The 20,274-nt window shown below is 38.3% G+C and overlaps 1 long non-coding RNA gene across 1 annotated transcript in view; it reads right to left on the reverse strand.

Moving 5' to 3' along the window:
• LOC141577103 (uncharacterized) overlaps nt 1-19,370 on the reverse strand; it is a 28,647-nt gene extending 9,277 nt beyond the window's left edge. The window contains exon 1 of the long non-coding RNA XR_012505676.1: nt 18,032-19,370. This is a non-coding gene — a long non-coding RNA (uncharacterized LOC141577103). The remainder of the gene's footprint in view (nt 1-18,031) is intronic.
• Nucleotides 19,371-20,274: the final 904 nt, after the last annotated feature.

The following is a 20,274-nucleotide window of genomic DNA, read 5'->3' on the forward strand; positions in this document are numbered from 1 at the left end:
TGGTAAGAACACTTTACATGAGCTCTACCCCTTAACAAATTTTGAAGTGCACAATACTGTATCATTAAGTATAGGCACTGTGTTGTAGGGTAGATCTCCAGAACTCATTCATCTAGCATAACTGAAGAATAGAAGTGTGGAGGTTATTCCTGCTAAGACTGTTTCAACATGCTCACTTAATTAAATGAAGCCAAAAAGGAACCAGTGCCTTTGGTGTCATTGTAAACAATATATATACTTTCACATGTTTTAATTCATTATTACTCTCAATTTGCATGTTTCTTCCCACATTTAAGTTTTCTCTTGTTTTATTTATATCCCTAAAACACTTGTGTAATAGTTGTTTAGATTTCTTTACATGATAATAATGTCATAGCTCCCATTCTTATATTTCAGACTTTCTGTTTGAGATCAGTTTTCTTCCATCCAAAATATGTCCTTTAAGTACTTTTTTTTCAGTGAAGTAAACTCTTAGAATTTAAAAAAAAATCTGAATGCCTTTATTTTGTCCTAATCCTTTGAAGTTATTTTTGTCTTAGCACATTTGAAGGTATTACTCCAATGTCTTCTGGCGTCCAGTGCGTGTTGTTGATAATTCAGCTGTCAGGCTAATTGCCATTCTTTTGTAGGTGATCTCTTTTTCTTTTGTGGCTTCTTTGAAAATCTTCTCTTTGCCCTTGTGTTTTACAACTTCATAGATTGTTGATAAGTAGGTAGGTAGGTAGGTAAGTAGATAGATATAGAGATGCATTCACATATATGTATAAATATATATATTGCTCATATGAATTTTTTTTAATTTATTTTATTTGGGTTTATCATGGGTTTTGTGGACTTACAGTTTGATGCTTTTCAATAGTTCTGAACACGTATGTCATTATCACTTGGGATATTAACTGTTCCCAGTTTTCTCTGTTCTCACCTTTTGAACTTGATCACTTCTTACTCTGTTCTCCGTACCCTGATTCCTTCATTTAAAACAAAAAACAGAAAACTTCATACCCTGATTCCCCCCTTTTTAAAAAAAAATATATTTTCATCTCTTTGTCTTCCTTAAATGTATCCTGTTTCTTTAGATCTTTAGATCTTTTCTCTAAATCATTAATTTATTTTGAGCAGAATCTAATCTGTTCTTTCCACCCTTCAGTTACTTTTTTATTTGAATTATTATATATTTTTTTCTTATATGAAGCTCTATTTGGTTCTTTTCCACTGACTGGTTGCTTTATGGTCTCTTTTTTCTTATTTATGATGTCAGTCCTTCTGTTGTATCTTGAAACACATTGAACACACTCATTTTTTATTCTGTATTTGATAATTTTACTTATTATAGGATTCTGCTCTCTGTTGTTTCTTTGGCTCTCACTCATGGTGCCTTGTTTGCTTATATGGTGTATGATTTTTGACTGTGAGGTCACAGTTCTTGGGAAATCCTCTGCAGTAATTCTTTGAAACAGGCTAACGTTGAATTTTTCCAGAGAGTATTATATTTGATTCTGTTAGTTACTTCCAGTTATTACTTGGAATTATCTGCTTAAGATGATTTAAGTTATAGGAGGTAATAGGAATTAGGATGCAAAACCTAAGTGAGAACAGTTGGTTGTTTTATTAATTCTCAAAGTCCCTTTATCCCCATTCAGCCAGTGCCAAGGTCAAATGAGACAGGGTTCCATATTGTCTCCTTCTAGGTAGTGAGTATATTTATCACAAACCCTTACTCTGAAAGAGTAGCCCCTTGGATCTGCAGATTGATACTGGGGTTTCCTATACATTTTCACTTTAGGCTGGCCCTCTGCCTTATTTCCATCCTCTTATATCCTGCAAGCTTTTAAAACAGAATCCTAAAGAGTCAGTGAGGTTCATCTCAAGGTGAAATTCACTTTAAGTGCTAGCCTACTTTTCAGGATGTCTTCCTTCCTCCCTCCCTCCCTCCTTCCCTCCCTTCCTCTCTCCTCCCCTCCCTCCCTCTGTCCTCTTCCTCCTTTCCTTCCTTCCTTCCTTCCCTCCCTCCCTCCTTCCCTCCCTCTTTTTCTTCCTTCTTTCCCTTCCCCCCTTCCCTTCCCTCCTTGCCTTCCTTCTTTGCTGCTTTTTTCCTTCTTTTTTTGTGTGCATGTGTGTCTGCAGATTACAGATACTTTGTATTTTTGCCACATTAGTGGTAGATATTTTAAAGATGGGTTTTAAAATATTTTATCCAGAAATTTTAGTTGTTTTCAGTTGCAACATTATTTAGAATCGCAAATCCATCAAAGGGCCAGAAACAAAAGTCCTCTAGTAGTTGTGTGTCCCTGACACTTACTAACATTGTGTCCCTCAGAATTCTTGTACCCTGTAAATCGGTGGAGGCAAAGGGTTGGCTGACTGTGAGGGGCATGAGGTGAGGGGAAGGGTCCAAGGTCCTTCTGCCTGCATTACTATACTTTTACATTAGCCTTCACTTGGAAAAAAATGTTTTTCTAGGGGGAAAAATTAAACCGGAAAAAGTTTTAAAACTGTCCTAGCCGTTAGGATGCACCTAACATAGTCTATACTGCCTTGCTGAAGTAGACTGGGCTGAGCAATGACTCTTCTACTGTGTTTTGTATGGACTTCCTAGAATATACAGTTTGTGAAAATGACCCTCACGCCTGCTTACAGCCCCTTCTGAATCCTCAGTTTGTTGAAATGCCCAATTTACTAATGTTTTTTCTAAATCAATAACCTAAAGTGTGGAAATGCTTGAAATACAGCAACGGAATATATCAGTGTTTTCAAAGTTGCCCTGTCTTTGAAAAAGTACAAAAGCAGTTTCATCTCATAGGTGAAAGCAGGTTTGGTTTCTACTTGAGGAAAGTATTAAAAAGGTGTACTTTAAACACCTGTATGGAGAACGTAGAGTCAGTATTACACTGAAATTCTTAAAACTCTCCAGGCTGATCTCACATTTCATCAAGGACAGACTACTTTGAGAGGAGAAGGCTAAAGGAAGGAGAGATAGACCTAGTTCCTGCTGCCTGTCTTCCTAGCTAGGATCCAAGTGTTGCTTTTAAATTTATGAGATCAGAACATCAAAAGATAGCAGCTAAATATATTCAGATACAGTGGAAATTTTGACATAAATTTAGTGACTTATTTTTCCCCTCAAGAAATGAGTGCATGTGTTTTACAAGCTATTTCTTAGGACTTGATTTACATAGAGGCCCATTTATTTAGGAGAGAATCAATAAACAGGATTCCACAGGAGAGCATCAACCCAGTGAGAGGCCCTGGGGCAGCAGCGTCACTGCTTCCTTCCCCTCTCTGCCCCTAGCAGAGCGTAAATAGACGACCTCTCAGAGGGCCTCCCATGGAGCAAGGCCATGGTGGGGCAGCCAGCGGCACCACGGAGGACCCTTCCTTTCTGTGTAGTTTCATGAAAGAATTAGAATCTGTGGGCTTCTGAACTCTTATCAAGACTGGGTCAGAGGTTGGGTTGTCAAGCTGAGCTTGTGAAATGTCTAGAATATAGACTTCAGTTGGAAAGCTCTGAGCAGTTTCTTATTCAGTATGTGGATAAATAGATAGTGAGGGGTTTTTTTTTGCACACACACACAAAAATTATAGAGCAGAGAAATGAATATATAGAATGATATGCATCACTGTGGTTAAATCTCAAAATAAAATGTTAAGTGGAAACAACAAACAAAAAAAGCAAGTTGCAAATAGCTGACAGTATTTATGTAAAAATTGGAAAGCACATAAAAATAGCTTATATCGTTTGTCAATATATTCCTATGTAGTAAAAGTTCAAAAACATGCTTATGAGTGATTCACATCATCTTGAGGATATTGCTTATCTTAGGAAGGGAGGGACGGGAAGGGAAAGGACTTTTCCTTATTTATAATGTTTTATACCTTACTTTTAAGAGCGTCAGCTGAGACATGTGGCAAGTAGCAGCATATGTCTTATCTTGGTAGTGATTATACAGATGCCTATAATATTATTTATTTTGCCACCCTTTTTCTACCTGTACAAACAATTCTTAGTGCACAATTAGTCTATACTGTTTATTGTGCATTAATTTAACCTTTTCCTGTAATTTCTACTGTGCTATGTTCTATATTTTAGATATTCTGTCAGTATACAAGGTAGGGCTAATATACCAAATATCTCAACGGCAAACTTTTATAAGCTTATAAAAATTATGAATACTTTTAAATCTGAGTCCAATTAAAAAATAAACAAATGGGTACCAGAGAGAAAGGAATAGCATGGAGTAGAGAAATTACTGATGTAATGTGACAGAAAATAAAAGTAAGCTGGCGAGAAACCATGTAAAAATAATCATAAAAGCCATGCAAATATCAAAAGTTAGTTTAATTTTTTGACTAAAGAGCAAATAAAAAATTATGTAAGCAATATATATTTTTGTCTTATTCCTCCATTCCACTTCCTCTAAAAAATATTAAGAAAGAGGTAAGTTTTGCGGTATGTAAATTATACATGGATGAAACTGATAAAAAGATGCTATGAAAGAACTGTGTGTGAAAAGATGGACTAAAGTCTGAAAAAGCTAACACAAGTCAAATACAGATGGAAAGAAAGGAAAGAAAATGGACAGCAATATCTCAGATGACAGAATGTCTTTTCAATTCCCTACTCAAGAAAGAAAAATGTTAAAATAGAAAGCTGTCTGTCTCAAAAAAGTAAGTCAGAAAATGGAGGGGACATAAATAGCTCGGAAAGGGTAATTTACCTTCCACTTTATCTTTGCGTGTGAAGCAAAGGGGGAGAGGATAAAAAGGAAGACTCCTATTGATGGGGAAATGATCTGGGGACCAGTGGACGTGCAGTCAAACTTCAGCTATGTCTAGATCAATAAGGAAGTATTAAAGCGTCATTATTTATGGAACCGCAGTAGCCGCTGGCCAGACAAGGTGAAACTGGCCTGGAAGGCAGATGAATCAAGAGAAGGAATATCAGCTGGTTGGGAGGGACCCCACCCATGCGAAGAGGGATGTTTTCATTGTGCATGGCCAGTAAAACAAATAAGGGCATAAATAAAAGCAAAATGTTTGATTTCCTGGCTCTCCAAAGCCATTATCAAAGGAGAAAACTTTCCTTGCAGCTGTAAGAAATAGTTTAGCTCTCCCTGAAAGCATTCTCCGAAGGTCTCTATCTTTGGCAGTGCTACAAAACAGGATGGGGTGGGGGTGGGCGGGAGTCACTGAAAGTGATTTTAAGCATTATGTATTTGGAGAAAGTCAGAATATAATGGCAGATTTCATCAGAGGGAAGTGTTACAGACATCTATGACTGACTCAGTCCTTGAAGCAGAATTCCAAATTGAGATATGGAATTACCTGGACCAGGTCACTACACAATCCTATTTTGAAAAAGTCATTCCATAGTCTACTAGTACAGATGTCATGAATTTCATGTGGAAAAGGGCCCAGAAGTGGAAAAGCAGTTCCCTCATTTATTTATTCCCTCCTTAGTTTATTAAGAAAGAAAATACGACTTGTAATGTGCCTACTTCCAGCCTAGACATGAGAATTGAGAATTTAGTATGTTTAGAGTAGTTACACCTTTAAATGACACAGAAGTGGGACACATTTGAAACAGGAGAAAACAAGCTTTGGTCCAAATTTCTCTAAATATTATGTAGAAAAACAAGTTATTAAACTTTGTTTTGACTGTTTTATTCATTCAACAGAATTGACTAGTTTATCATGTTTGTCAAGCACCTAGTATGTTTAAAAATATTGTGATGAATATTAGGCAAAAAACCCAAGGAATTAAGTAAGAATAAATGTAGTTAGTATTTATGACTTTCCACCACATGCCAGTCACTGTGTTAGGGCCTTACATAAATTATTTCAACTAAACCTCATGACGCTTCAAAGAAGAGATATTATTTGTCCACTTTTTTGAGGAGAAAGAAACTGAGGTTTAAGAGCTTGCCCAAATAAGCTGATATTTAAATCTTAGATCTAGTGGATTCCAGACATGTCCTTCTCATTAATCCACACTGCTCTGCAAAGAATGAGATTTTGTTAATGATGAGACCATCTACACCCAAAAGTCTATGACCTAGGTGTGTGTGTGTGTACAACAGTATGGCCCACATTGTATGAGAAATGGGTAAGTGATGTAGAAGTTCGGAGGATTCTTAAAACTAACGGCTTTTTAAAAGAAAAAGAAAAAGATTAACATCTGAGTTGAAAAATGAATACAAGCCATGAACTGCCATTTAAAAAAAGAAAAATGGAAAATAAACAATATGCAATAATGTTAGAGGCCACCTGTTAAAAAACAAAACAAAATTCACTCAGTGCTGATGTCATTTTTTTATCTCTCAAATTACTAAGCTCTAAAACACGTCAAGACTGAGGTTGACCAGTACCCAGAGATTAGGCCTCATGTGCTCCTGGGGAGAGTATAAATTGCAGTAACCTCCTGGGGTAGACGTGGGGGCAGTTTGCCATTTGTCTTACTTAGTGATACTATTTAAAATGTCTTTACCCTTTTTCCCAAGTATTTTCACTTCTATTTATTTATGCAAAGGAAACAATAGGTGCAAATACAAAGTTTTGGCTGTAAAAAAAAAAAATCTATCACAGAGTCGTTTTAGAAGTAAAAATCTGGAAATAAAACAATGTTCAACAAAAAAAAATATGAAGAGCTTAATTAAATATATGCTCATATATAATAGAATAGTGGAATACTTTGTAGACATTAAAGTGAGGTTCTTGAGAAATACTTAAGAAAATGAGGGAGAGGAGAGACACAGAAGATGGAGGAGTAGAAGACGCTCGCAGGTCACCCTCTCCCACAAATACACCAAGACCCACTCAGCCAACCAGAGCACCTGTGGAACTCCGACAGAACATCGCCCTCTTCAAAAGATAAAGATGCCAAAAATGTGGTAGGAGAAAAGGAAAAAAGAAAGAACAAAAGGCAAAGCAGCTCGGGACGGGTCCGGCGGGGAAGGAGCGGCAAAGGAGGACTGGCGCTCGCTCACTGGGTCTCCCCTCTCCAACTGAGAGGCCAGCAGGACGGAGGGGGAGCCTCCGAGGCTCGGATCTGTACAGAGCAGCCCTTGACTGACAGAACTAAGTTAAACGGGCACAGAGCATCCCCCCGACACCCAGCCTGAGACGCGGGCCGGCATCGGTGGGCAGGGCCAGGCTGCACAAGCCGGGCAGAGGACGGAAGTGGCTGCACGAAGGCAGCCCCTGGGGAACGCAAGGGGCTGCGCCCTGGCTGTGGGTGCACAGGGCAGAACAACCTGGGCCCTCCATAAAACAGCAAGGTTGATGTGCTCTCGGGGGAAGGGTGCACACCCCCATCTCTGAAAACCCGCGGAAAGTTTTCAGGGGAAGAGAGGCGGGGATCAGGCACAGCCGCCATATCCTCCACGCTGAGCACTCAGGCGGGGGCGAGGGCGAAACCTGCATCCGCACCGAAGGGCTTAGCAGCCTCAAAGGCCAGACTGAGACTGGCCTGCAGCCCGGGGCAGATATGATCCTTCCATCCTGGTCCCTCAGAGAACTTGCTCCACAAAGACAAACAAGGAGCTGGGTTTTAGCTCAGAGCAGGGACAGATCTTCCCCGAGCCCACCTGCGGAGCGCCGACCAGGGCGGAGCGCGCAGCCGCACAGAGAGCGGAACTACCGGCGGCACAGGTAGAGGGAGAGCGGCCCCCCGCCTTTCGGGCAGGAACACAGCCCGTGACCGAGGTGCTGGGAGGGGGCACGACCCGCCCTCCTACCTGGCCAGTCTGCAACATCTGACTGCGGCATCCGGAGGGGCAGCGACCCGCCTGCCCACAGCAGAGAGCTGCACCTGACCCAGTGTTAGGAGGAGGCGCGATCTGCTTGCAGACAGGTGCTGGGAGCCGCACAGAAGAGGGCGCCAACGGAGGGCCTCTGAAAACAGCAAGCTGAGCTTCCAAAACAGGACGAAGACAGAAAGACTTCACATTAAAAGCACACAGACTCCAGGAGAACACCGACAAACCCCCCCCCCTTTTTTTTAAATCTGTTTTTACCTGTTCTATTTTCTATTACTCTCTAATCTTTACTTCTTAATTCATTTCTATTTCTCTTGGGTTTTGATGTCCTGCTATTCATTAGACACAGGTTTCAAATACATCTATTCATCTCCCCCCCCTTTTTTTGTAAAGGTTTCAAAAGGACGTCTCAACCCGAATAATACTCTGCTTCAACTCACTCTTCTATTATTCATTACACACTGTTTTCAAACCCTCTTTCTCCCTTCTTTTAAAATTCTCTCTCTCTCTCTTATTTTTTTTTCTTTTTTCCTAAGTTCTATTCCTAAATAGGCATCAGATAGATAAAATCCTTAAGGACCAAAATAAACAACTGATACTCCATACACCACAGTGCCAAAGAGGTATGAGCAAGATGAAGAAGCAGAAAAACCTTTCCCAATTAAAAGAACAAGAGAAATCCCCTGAAAGAAAGATCAACGAAATAGACATCGATAGCCTACTAGATCAAGATTTCAAAAAAGGAGTGATCGAATTGCTGAAGGAATTAAAAGAGATAGTGTTTAGAGATATAAAATATGTCAAAAATGAAATTGAAGCTATAAAGAAGAGCCAAGTAGAATGGGTAAACTCATTGACAGAGATGAGGAATGATCTAATAGCTGTGCAAAGCCGACTAGATAATGCAGAGGAACGAATTAGTGATCTAGAAGACAGGGCAATAGAAAGCACCCATTCAGAAGAACTACAAGAGAAGCAAATAAAAAATAATGAAAATAGCATAAGGGACCTATGGGATAATATAAAGCGTCCCAATCTTCGCATAATAGGGGTCCCAGAAGGAGAAGAAAGATCAAAGGGGATTGAAAAGGTTTTTGAAGAAATCATGACTGAAAACTTCCCAAACTTAAAGAAGGAATCAGATATCCAAGTACAGGAAGCTCAGAGGGTCCCAAACAGGAAGAACCCAAATAGACCCACACCAAGACATATCATAATCAAGATGGCCAGAGTCAAGGATAAAGAAATGATTCTAAAGGCAGCAAGAGAAAAGCAAGGAGTAAGTTACAAGGGAACCCCCATAAGGCTCTCAGCTGATTTCTCTACACAAACACTACAGGCCAGAAGGGAGTGGCAAGATATATTCAAAGCCCTGAATGAAAAAAAGATGCAGCCTAGGATCCTTTATCCAGCAAGGCTATCCTTGAGGATAGAAGGAGAAATAAAGAGTTTCACAGACAAAAAAAAGCTGCAGGAGTTTAGCAACACTAAACCCATGCTAAAAGAAATATTGAAAGGGCTATTCTAAATAGAAAAGCAGCAGGATGCTACAGAAATGAGAAACACACAACTGGAAAGGCGATAACTCATGAATTACAAATAAAGTAAACATGAAATTATAAAAGAAGACATACAAATCACTGAGAGTGGGAGAGGGAGGCAGGGAAATATAGAATATTTTTTTCTTTCTTTTTTAAATTTTTTTAACAGTAGGATGGGTTTGAGATCATGTTACTATCAGTTTAATAAAAACAGTTATAGTAATGGGCTGATAGATTTACAAAAAAGGGTAACCACAAGCCAAAAATTTACAAAGGAGTCACAAAAATTAAATAAAATCCATGATAATACAAAGGAAAATTACCAAACCACAAAAGGAAGAAGAAAGGAACAAAGAGGATATACCAATTCAACTGCAAAGATAAGTTCAAAATGGCAATAAACACACATCTATCATTAATTACTGTAAATGTTAATGGACTAAATGCTCCAGTCAAAAGACACAGAGTGGCAGACTGGATAATAAAGCAAGAACCTTCAATATGCTGCATACAAGAGACCCACTTTAGGGAGAAGGACACATATAGATTGAGAGTGAAAGGATGGAAAAGGATATTCCATGCAAATGGAAAAGCCAAAAAAGCAGGTGTTGCAGTACTGATTTCAGACAAAATAGACTTTAAAACAAAGACCATAAAGAAAGATAAAGAAGGGCATTTTATAATGATTAAAGGAGTGATACAAGATGAGGATATTACACTCGTTAATATATATGCACCCAATATAGGAGCACCTAAGTACGTACAAGAATTACTAACAGAGATAAAGGGGGATATTGATGGGAATACAATCATAGTTGGAGATTTTAACACTGCATTAACATCACTAGACAGACCTTCCAGACAGAAAATAAACAAGGCAACAGAGAAATTAAATACTACAATAGAAAAACTAGATTTGGTGGATATTTTCAGAGCATTACACCCCCCAAAAATAGGATATACATTCTTTTCAAGTGCACATGGAACATTTTCCAGGATCGATCATGTACTTGGGCACAAAAGAAACCTCAACAATTTTAAGAAGATAGAAATTATCTCAAGCATCTTTACTGACCACAATGCCATGAAACTGGAAATCAACAACAGAGACACAAAGGAGAAAAAAGGAAAGCATGGAGATTAAACAATATGTTATTGAAAGAAACAATGGATCAATGAGGAAATCAAAGCTGAAATTAAAAAATACCTTGAGACAAATGATAACGAAAGCACAACCACTCAAAACCTATGGGACCCAGCAAAGGCAGTGCTAAGAGGGAAGTTTATAGCGATACAGGCCTTCCTCAAAAAAGAAGAACAATCTCAAATAAACAATTTAACCCACCACCTGAATGAATTAGAAAAAGAAGAACAAAAAAGCAGCAGAAGGAAGGAAATAATAAAGATCAGAGATGAATTAAATACAATAGAGATTAACAAGACCATAGAAAAAATCAACCAAGCCAAAAGCTGGTTTTTTGAAAAAGTGAATAAAATCGACAGACCTCTGGCCAAACTCACAAAGAAGAAAAAAGAGAGAGCACAAATTAGCAAAATAAGAAAGGAAAATGGAGAAATTACAACAAACAAAATAGAAATACAGAATATCATACGAGAATATTATGAAAAACTATATGGAACCAAACTGGATAACCTAGAGGAGATGGACAAGATTCTGGAAACATACTGTCCACCAAAACTGAATCAAGAAGAATCTGAACACTTGAACAATCCGATCACTAGAAAGGAAATAGAAATAGCAATTAAAAACCTCCCTACAAATAAAAGTCCAGGACCGGACGGCTTCACCGGGGAATTCTACCAAACATACAAAGAAGAACTCATACCAGTCCTTCTCAAACTCTTCCAGACGACTGAAAAGGAGGGAATACTCCCAAACTCATTCTATGAAGCCACCATCACCCTGATACCAAAACCAGGCAAAGACACTACAAAAAAAGAGAATTATAGGCCAATATCACTGATGAACATAGACGCCAAAATCCTCACCAAAAGTTTAGCAAATAGAATCCAACAACACATAAAAAAGATTATACATCATGACCAAGTGGGGTTCATCCCAGGGACACAAGGCTGGTTCAACATACGCAAATCAATCAGTGTAATACATCACATCAACAAGAGAAAGGACAAAAACCACATGATCATCTCAATCGATGCAGAAAAAGCATTTGATAAAATTCAACACCCATTTATGATAAAAACTCTCGCCAAAGTGGGTATAGAGGGAACATATCTCAACATAATAAAAGCTATATATGACAAACCTACAGCCAGCATAGTACTCAACGGTGAAAAGCTCAAAAGCTTCCCACTAAAATCTGGGACAAGACAAGGATGCCCACTATCACCACTCCTATTCAACATAGTCCTGGAAGTCCTAGCCACAGCAGTCAGGCAAGAGAAAGAAATAAAAGGGATCCAAATTGGAAAAGAAGAGGTAAAAGTGTCATTATATGCTGATGACAAGCTACTATATATAGAAAACCCTAAAAGGTCCACACAAAAGCTACTAGAGCTGATTGAAGAATTCAGCAAGGTAGCAGGTTACAAAATTAATGTTCAAAAATCAGTTGCATTTCTTTACAGTAACGATAAATCAACAGAAGAAGAAAGTAAAGAAACAATCCCCTTTAAAATAGCACCCAAAGTAATAAAATATCTGGGAATAAATCTAACCAAGGAGGTGAAAGAATTATACACAGAAAACTATAAACCATTGATGAAGGAAGTTAAAGAAGACTTTAAAAAATGGAAAGATATTCCATGCTCTTGGATTGGAAGAATCAATATTGTTAAAATGGTCACACTGCCCAAGGCAATCTACAGATTTAATGCAATCCCTATCCAATTACCCAGGACATATTTCACAGAACTAGAAAAAATCATAATAAAATTCATATGGAACCATCAAAGACCTAGAATTGCCAAAGCATTACTGAAGAGAAAGAAAGAGGCTGGAGGAATAACTCTCCCAGACTTCAGACAATACTATAGAGCTACAGTCATCAAGACAGCATGGTATTGGTACCAAAACAGACATATAGACCAATGGAACAGAATAGAGAGCCCAGAAATGAACCCACAAACTTTTGGTCAACTCATCTTTGACAAAGGAGGCAAGAATATACATTGGAATAAAGACAGTCTCTTCAGCAAATGGTGTTGGGAAAACTGGACAGCAGCATTTAAAACAATGAAGCTAGAACACTCCCTTACACCATATACAAAAATCAACTCAAAATGGATTAAAGACTTAAACATAAGACAAGATACAATAAACCTCCTAGAGGAAAATATAGGCAAAACATTATCTGACATACATCTCAAAAATTTTCTCCTAGAAGAAATAAAAGCAAGAAGAAACAAATGGGACCTACTGAAACTTACAAGCTTCTGCACAGCAAAGGAAACCAGAAATAAAAGAAGAAGAAAACCTACGGAATGGGAGAAAATTTTTGCAAGTGAAACCGACAAAGGCTTGATCTCCAGAATATATAAGCAGCTCATACGACTCAATAAGAAAAAAATAAACAACCCAATCCAAAAATGGGCAGAAGACCTAAACACGCAATTCTCCAAGGAAGACATACAAATGACCAAAAAGCACATGAAAAAATGCTCAATATCACTAATTATCAGAGAAATGCAAATCAAAACTACAATGAGGTATCACCTCACACCAGTCAGAATGGCCGTCATTCAAAAATCCACAAATGACAAATGCTGGAGAGGCTGTGGAGAAAGGGGAACCCTCCTACACTGCTGGTGGGAATGCAGTTTGGTGCAGCCACTATGGAAAACAGTGTGGAGATTCCTCAAAAGACTAGGAATAGACTTACCATATGACCCAGAAATCCCACTCCTGGGCTTGTATCCAGAAGGAAATCTACTTCAGGATGACACCTGCACCCCAATGTTCATAGCAGCACTATTTACAATAGCCAAAACATGGAAACAGCCTAAATGTCCATCAACAGGTGACTGGATAAAGAGGAAGTGGTATAATTATACAATGGAATACTACTCAGCCATAAAAACCGACAACATAATGCCATTTGCAGCAACATGGATGCTCCTGGAGAATGTCATTCTAAGTGAAGTAAGCCAGAAAGAGAAAGAAAAATACCATGTGAGATCGCTCATATGTGGAATCTAAAAAACAAAAACAAAAACAAACAAACAAAAACAAAGCGTAAATAAAGGACAGAAATAGACTCACAGACAGAGAATACAGACTTGTGGTTACCAGGGGGGTGGAGGGTGGGAAGGGATAGACTGGGATTTCAAAATTGTAGAATAGACTACACTGTATAGCACAGGGAAATATACACAAAATGTTATGATAACTCATAGAGAAAAAAATGTGACAATGAGTGGGTATATGTCCATGAATAACTGAAAAATTGTGCTGAACACGAATTTGACACAACATTGTAAAATGATTATAAATCAATAAAAAATGTTAAAAAAAATAGTGTCAAAAAAAAAAAGAAAATGAGGGAGAATTTACATTTTATTAAGTGAAAAGCAATCTATAAAATGTTATGTGTATCCTAATCTCAATATATACTAAAATATATGTATATATTATGAATTCATCAATATAGACATTAAAATATTAGTAATTTCAAGCAAAATGTTAAGTTTTCTCTAGATAAGATTATAGACAATTGTTAATACTGAATATTTTAACCATTTCTCAAATATTCTGAAATCTTAAAAATATATGTATGTATTAAAAATTTAATAATTATTAAATTATTTTATCTAATAATTAGTAAATTTAAAATTAAATGAGAAGAAAATCAAAGGCTTTAAGAGCTAAAATATTCCAAGTAAAGACTCATGGAGAAGATAAGATTTCTTTGGAGGACAGGGTTGCTGGCTAAGATACATAAAAGACAGGGTAGAAAAGAAGAGATACTCTAAGTAAAGAGAAAAGAACCAACAAAAATAGGATATTATAAAGGTTGCTTATGAAATGGAGAATAGACCAGGCAGCAAGAGGACAGAAGGAGAGCACTGAGCTTCAAACGTTACTGGAATTAGAGTGAATACAAACTAAATAACTTCGTTAGAGAACAAAGGATCTTGGACAAGTACAAGTCAGGTGATTAGCACTCCGTTGTCCATCCACTCAATGATGTATTCATTCAGAAAACATCTCAAATACTTACTATGCACCAGGTCCTGTTTTAGATGCTAGGATGAAAGAATTAAACTGAGGTCTCTACTCCCTTATGGGGTTTGCAGTCTAGGGCAGAAATAATCTGGAAAATTTTATTTATCCTTTTTCTCTTCCTGAATTCCACCCCAAATGGGAAAGAAATTCTAGGATCCTGTTCTGTCCAGTTATAATACAGTAATCTATGTACATGAAAGTTGCCCATTTGTTCAGTGAAAAGGAACTTCGAGTTCCGTCATGTAAATGAAGAAACTAACTAGGTCCTGGTTTTGCCACTTGATATATTTCAGTCTCACTCACCAAGTCCTTATCTTCTTGCCTGCCTCTTAGATACAGCCTACCTCTCAGTGGTCTGTCAGCTAGTTCACCTCCTTCCAGTCTGAACTGTCCTTTCCCAATGTCTACCTGACAAACTCTGCTCATCTTTCACAGTCATATCATAAGTGACTTTCTTAGATGGCTCACTCAGCCATAATCCTTCCCTCATCCATGCTCCTCAGGCACTTTGTTTATTGAGTTTATATTTGACTTTTTCCTAAGAGCTCTGCAAACCTCTATATTCACAGGTATTACTGTATTTTATAATTCCATTCACAAAGTGCAGTGAAAAATAAATGAAAAATTTGAGTGACCCCACAAGATCCTTAATGAATGTATAAACACAGGATTAAAATAATTTATACTACTGTTAAATTCTGGCTGGATAACCAACTGAAATAGCTTATCAACTGACTTATTTACTCCTTATTCATTTATATTTTTAATATAGGACAGTGTTTTTCAAACTGGGGGGGGGGTCACAAACCATTAGTCCATCATAAAGTCAATTAACTGGTCACAATCAGTATTTTAAAAAAAGAAATAGAAAAAGAGAAAGGGTTAGGAAAATAATCTGAGTATATGACCTACAGTAAAAGCAAGTAATGTGTACTGAAGTTGTTTCATTTGTGTGTGTGCATGTGTATATGTTTATTAGATTGTGAAAAGTTGCTTTTTACATAGGTCATGGATTAAAAAAAGTTTGAAATCCACTTATATAAAACTTGTGACACATCCCTGTCATATATCCAAACCCGTAAAGAAATGTGACATGTTACTTCTTAAATTATCCAACATTCCTACATTCTGTAAAGAACCAGCATTTTCTTAGACTGCTTCGCTTTCTCCTCACATTGTCACAAGCACTGCAGTTGGATTTCTTTTCAAATATAAAGTTTTTGTTACTTAATGCGGGCTGTGAGCATTAAGGTCATGAGGAGATGTAGATACTGAGATGTCACCGTTGCTCAACCGCAAGGTGAGTGATCTGCTCTGTTCTCATACCAACCCCAAAGTCTGAGCAGTTCAATCCATGCTTAAGCAAAATTATAAATCAGCCTGGTTCGTGGATCTTTAGTACTCAGGGATGGCTGCAACCACAAATACTGTCCAAGATTTCCTGTGGAACTTGTCAAATTACAAGTGTAATATGTCTGCAGGGGCTGGCAGTGGAACCCACTTAGGGCAGGAGACTCTGTCTTTTTTATAATTATATCCCTAGCCATGACCAGCACTGGCTCATAGTAAGTGCTTAGTACTTACTGAATGAATTATACTTGAGAGGGACTCTAATTGAAAAAAAAGAGAGATAAGAAATATCCTTTTTGTACATTTCAGCTATAGAATCTAGTTACTATGAATGTTTAAAGTATTTTTTAAATTACCATTAGCACTTTCTTGATTGGCAATACCTAAAAAATCATGAAACTGATTTGGAAAGGCTAAAATTAGAAGAGGAATCGGTATAGTTTCCATGTATTTAATATACTGTAAGCAAGCATCTTCTTTATTGGAAAAATGTGTTACAGCAGAATTAGAAAATGGAAAAGATAAGCTGTGTTGTCACTAATCCAGGAAAAAGAAATGTGAAGCAGTGTGTCTTAGTGTATAGATTCTGCCCTTTAAATGGTGAATCGTATGTAGAATCTAAATAAGAAAAAGCCGCAAATGAAATTATTTACAAAACAGAAACAGACTCATAGACACAGAAAGTAAACTTAAGTTAGCCAGTGGGGAAAGGGGTGTGGGCAGGGATAAACTGGGAGTGTGAGATTTGTAGATACTGACTACTATATATAAAATAGACATACAACAAGTTTATCCTGTATAGCACAGGGAGCTCTATTCAATATCTTGTAGTAATGTATAATGAAAAAGAATGTGAAAAGGAATATATGTATGTATATGTATGACTGAAACACTGTGCTGTACACCAGAGATTGACACAAAAATGTAAACTGGCTACAGGTTTAAAGGGGGGGGGGTGGGTGAGCTTTAGAAGCAGTCTCTATAGCGGTGTGACTGCCTAGGATTTAGAGTGAGTTTCTGGGCAGGGAGGCAGGGAGAGAATGGTTGCAGCATGCTTGCCAGGACCAAGGGAAGAGGTTCTTTGAATACCAGCTTACCTGCAGCACAAGACACTTATTCCAAACATTTTCGTAAATGCCTCACCTAGTCTTTACTGGGAATTTTTAAAGCCAAGGAAGCAACATAGCAGATTACAAACTCATATATCTAGGCAGATGTGATGGGCTTAGTATAAATGGAATCATTTGTGATTATTCAATTCATGCCTATTACATAATTTGTATGTCCTTCTATTTGCTCAAAATATACTTAAGATTCTATTAGCAGTAAGCACTTGTTTACTAAGTAATCACACTGAGATAACCAACTTGTCAAGGAAGAGAAAGTTTCTACCAGGAAAACTCCAGCTGAAACAGATGCAAAAAATGTAATTAAAAATAATGTCATGACTGGATAATTATGCAAGTATAGACAGGGTTGAAGAAAACAATCAGAGGTGCAAGACAGCCAGAGAATGGCAACAGTGGGAATCCATTATTACCCCTAGATTTGTAGGAGCCTAGGGATGGGGAAAGGAGTGGAAGGGTGTTAACAGCCCTGGAAGAGCTGGAGCCCTGGAGGAGGGGCTGGCCAGGAGACACAGGGCCGCAGGAGAGCGTGGTCACCGCCAGCACCGCAGTGAAGCAGCAGCATGCGTGGTGTATCCTCTCTCTCCCCCACTCTCCAGTCCCCTGTCCGTGTTCCCCATCAGTCCAACCCAACCAGAGACCAGAGGGCAAGAGCCTGGGCTGTGCAGTGCACAGTGGTCAGCCTTTCTGGGACAAAGAGCAGAGAAGGGCAAGATGCAGCTGGTGGAGGCAAACCAAGAATAACCACCAACATTCTTTCTGCCTATTGGCTCTGTAAAAATTAGATTGACCCAAGTGGTCTTTGTTCCCCTAATAAATCAACAAAACATTTTGCCAAGAAAAGATAACCTGAGATGTTCACGCTGGGTTAGCTCTGCTACTTTGATGGACTTGAGCATTTGGTCTGGTCCTACAGCTTATCCGACTACCTCATTTCACAGGGCTTACTGGTGGCTTGCTGGTTACTTCTTTGGTGCTCCCAGAGAGGCTGCCACTCCCTTACATTTTTCAAAGATACTGTGAGGTGTAAAGTTCCATCTTCCAGAGACCTACCTGAGCTCTAGGGCATTTCTCTTGAAGATGCGTGTTGCTCTGGTAATAGAATCCAGGAGTTAAAGTCCCCTAGACCGCTCGGTGCACGTCATCAGCTTGGGTAAGTGGCTCTCCCATTTCCTGCTGCTTGAAAGAGCAGTCAGATTCACGCAAGCACATTACGCCCTTCCCTGTGGCACAGGTACGCTACTGAGCGAGAGAGAGAGAGAGAGAGAGAGAGAGAGAGAGAGAGAGAGAGAGAGAGAGAGAGAGACTGATTGACTGACATGAAAAATGCAAAGTACTTAAGCAAGCAGGACCACTGTTGCCCTCTAAAAGATAGATGATTGCAGTGAACATGATGTCTGGAACTGTAGTTTGCCCAAATTAAAGTGGAACATAAAAATAGGGAGGGAAAAGAATCTAATTTCCATTTCAAGTTGTTATCAGTGGAAGTTGTACAATATTCTTTGTCACGCCTTCAGGTGACAGACCTGCAATGCTGCAGAGCTGCAGTAATTCAAAGGTAGCCAGGGGCAAGAGAAATATAGAACTCACATCTGCCAAGCTAGATCTGAGTGTAGAGCTGGCCAGAGAAATGTGGCAGGAGAAATGGCAGGATGCAGTTATGAAGGAGTCATCGATTGCAATGAATGATGTCTGCCTGCATAACTGAAAATGAGGAGCGAAGGGAGGTCGTCTTGAGTTTTCCTCTGAGAAGAGACGTGGGAGGATTATGTTGGGCGGTGACTGTTCAGTCCTTGACTCCTGTGATGTCAGGAAACTACTTTGCAATTTCTATTTCAAAAGAAAACTTGTGTCCTATTTGTATCCTCTCTATGAAGAAAAATAGAACTTTGTCTTGCTGTCCAAGCTCATCATAGTTTTTGCTATGCATTCATGTCAGTGGCTGTGTGGGGAATTTTATCCCAGAGATGTGGACAGAGCACTGGACTAGAAGGAGGGAGACCCAGTGCTTGTCTTGGCCCTTGTGGTTATAAGCTGGACATCAAGTTCCAGACATAAGATAGCTTCTTTGATCCAGGAAAATTCTCAGTCAAGAAGAGGGGCTGAATGGATGCTCAGATCACACTCCTCTCAGGAAATGAATCATCATCCCTGAGACAGAATCCAAAATGTTGCCCTAGTTTCTGCTCTTCACATTTGCCCACACAGACTTTTCTAACTCTTGACTCCATTCTCCTGCTAACAACCCCCTGACTTCAGTTCCTCTGACTTCACACCCATTCACTGCTTTGAATCTAACATTCTAACAGATGGGTTATTTGGGCAACTGACATAATCTCTGGGAGATCTAATTTAATCATCTGAAAAATTCAGACAATTACAATATCATATAAGGTTGATGAGAAGTTAAATGTGCTATAATAAATGAAGTGATACAAGCATAAAAGAAAAAAAGGATAAATTGGACATTTTCAAAAAGAAAAGTTTTCTCTTAAGAAAATGAAAAGGCAAGACACGATGATGAAAATATTGGGAATACATTTAGCTGACAGTAAAATTGTATTGAGAATACATCAAGCCCTCTTACAACTCAATAATAAGCAGATAAGCAATCTAATAAAAATTTGCAAGTGATTGAACAGACACTGCACAAAAGAAAATATATGAATGGTGAATAATCGCCTGAAAAGATGCTCAGCTTCATTGATCATCAGGAACTGCATCTTAAAACCGCGGTGAGATACCGTTCTATGCCCATTAGGATGTCTAAAATCAAAGGCAGAAAATAAAAATGTTGATGAGAATGTGGAGCAACTAAAACTTTCATACACTGCTTATGGGAATATAAAATTATACAACCACTTTGGGAAAAAAAATTGGCAGTTACTTAAGCCATTTCTCAGCCATTCCATCATAGGTATCTACCCCTAGAGAAATAAAAACACACAAGGACACAAATGTTAATGTTCCCTGAATCTTTATTTGGAGTAGCCCAATACAGGAAACAACCCAAATGTCCATCAACAGATAACTAATGGATAGACAAACATGATACATACGTACAGCAGAATACCGCCAATATGAAAAGGGGACAATCTGTTTATATACACAATAAAATAAATGAACTCAGAATCATTATTCTGAGTGAAGGAAACTAGATACAAAAAAGCACACAGCTCTTATTACTCCATTTATATAAAATTCTATATTTGTATTATTCCATTTATATAAAATTGTAAAACGAATTTTAGGATCTACAGTGACAAAAAGCAGATTGGTGACTGCCTGAGAACAAA

Source organism: Camelus bactrianus, chromosome 3, assembly GCF_048773025.1.
Source record: "Camelus bactrianus isolate YW-2024 breed Bactrian camel chromosome 3, ASM4877302v1, whole genome shotgun sequence".
Classification (NCBI taxonomy): Eukaryota; Metazoa; Chordata; class Mammalia; order Artiodactyla; family Camelidae; genus Camelus; species Camelus bactrianus.